Genomic DNA, 2,350 nt, shown 5'->3' with positions numbered 1-2,350 from the left:
GACTAAATACGCTACATCTTTTTAGCTTCATGACAAACCTGCTGAAAGGAATTATGATTATAGTGCATAAAATCTCAAGTAGAAAGGGCATCAGTAGGGGATGCTTATTAACTTTCTTTAGTACTGGAAAATCTAGGTAGCATCAAATGAAGTTGTAGGCTGTTAGATTCAAAAGAAAATAGAGTAATATTTCACCTGCCTCATAATTAAGCTGTGAAATTTACAGCTATAGAATTTTATTAATATCAAAAGTGTTTATGGAGTTAAAAAAGATGGATTTATGGAATAAATAAAAAAAATCTGCCATGGGATATTGAACACAAAAATCATATACTTTCTATAAGCATCCAGGCAGAAAGGAAATTGGTCTCACCAGTTCACATTTTCTAATTTTCTTAGGAGGGGCTAATTAAAATAAAACCCTGAGAGTTAAAATGAGAACTCTTTAAAGAGTGTTGGTCTTGGGGCTATTATTATTTCTCTTAAATTACGTTGGCACAGAATGTTTGAGTACACAAATAATAATTAGCTGGTAAAGCTGAAATATGTCCAGGATGGACAGATCTGGTTATAGTATAATCTTAAGGAATAGAATAACAGGTATGTAATGAAGCACAAATACAGGCTGAATGGAGAATGGATTGCAAAAATGTCCAGAGGAGAAGGAGTTAGGGGTGATGGTGGATGAGAAGCTCAACATGAGCCAGCAGTGTGTGCTTGAAGTCCAGAAAGCCAGCTGTGTCCTGGGCTGCATCAAAAGAAATGTGGCCATCAGGTCAAGGCAGGTGATTCTCACCTTTTACTCAGCTCTCATGAGATCCCACCTGGAGTACTGTGTCCAGTTCTGGAGCCCCCACCATAAGAAGGACATGGAGCTCATGGAGAAAGTCCAGGACCAGGAAGATGATCCAAGGGCTGGAGCACCTCTCCTACAAGTACAGGCTGAGAGCTGGGGCTGTTCAGCCTTGAGAAGAGAAGGCTCTGGGGAGACCTCACACCGGCTTTTCAGTACCTGATGGGGCCTTCAAGAAAGCTGGGGAAGGACTTTTTACAAGAGGTAATGGATCAAAACTGTAAGAGGGAAGACATTAGGAAGAAGTTATTTGGTGTGAGGGTGGCAAGACACTTGAACAGGTTGCCCATGGAAGCTGTGGAAGCCCCATTCCTAGAAGTGTTCAAGGCCAGGTTCAGTAAGGCTCTGAGCAACCTGATCTAGTAGTAGATGTATATGCCCATGCAGAGGGGTTGGAACTAGGTGATCTTTAGCATCCTTCCAACTCAAGCCATTCTATGATTCTATGAACTTTAGTAATAGAAAGGGTAATGTCATTCATTGAAGGGCTAATGACAAAAACGCCCTCTTAGTTCAAAACATGGGTGACCAAAAGTAACTGAGAAGGAAGCACTGGGTTTGCTAGTCAGATCCAGGGGTCTCTGAAGGGCTGTGGTTGAGGAGGGGGAAGATTCTCAGTGAGAAATTAATTTTCAAGGAAAAACCCTAATGCTATTTTAGCACAATGCTATTGAGAGCCTGTCCACAGTACTGTAACATGAGATACATCTCCAGTCACCTGCACATGGCAGAAGGCAACAAGGTTATTTAGAGATTGCAAAAGGACTAATCTCTCAACAAAATGTAACAAAGACTGAGAGACAGTATGATTGCTTTTCAGAGGCTATTTGTAGATTGCATGGTAGCTGGAGTTAACAGCTAATTCCTCTTGTTCAGACGAGGACGAAACAAAGGCTGCTTTCAGACTGATGTAACCAGCTGTCTGTACCATAAGGATGGAAGAAGAGTGGAAAGCCTTGCTATGTGCCAGCAGGTAGTCAGGACACAACTGGGATGCATACCAGAAGCTGGGAGGATAAAAGGACAGTTAGCATTTAACCTTTAAGTCCTAGGAAGTAAATATTAGAAAAGAAGGATTGATACACTAATTGGCAAGGAAGCTACCATGGATAAAGTAATCATCAATAAATGACCAATAAATTTAGATTAATTTGATAGTAGATGGTTGGGAATTGCTTACTAATACAACTGGTTTTCTTGGTATCTATCAGCATTTTTACAATATAATGTGAAAGAAAGAAATTAAATAGGTACGTCCTTTCTTACTGTCTATTGCAAACAGAAATACATCATTATTCAACAGTAAAAACTCACTCAGATTGGGTGTCATTAAGTGCAGAAACCTTAAAGGACTTATTCCGTATTGAAAACACACCAAACTGAGACACAACAGTGACCTTTAAGTCCAATTGTGGGAGTGGGTGGCTGGGGTTAGAGGAGGGCTAGTGGAGACACTAAAGATAAAAGCAGTGGGAAAATATCAGATTTTAGATCTCT

The sequence above is a fragment of the Chaetura pelagica genome, unplaced genomic scaffold (genome assembly GCF_000747805.2).
Source record: "Chaetura pelagica isolate M959 unplaced genomic scaffold, ChaPel_1.0 scaffold12, whole genome shotgun sequence".
Lineage (NCBI taxonomy): Eukaryota > Metazoa > Chordata > Aves > Apodiformes > Apodidae > Chaetura > Chaetura pelagica.
The sequence above is the reverse complement of the archived record's forward strand: the minus strand, read 5'-3'. Positions refer to the sequence as shown.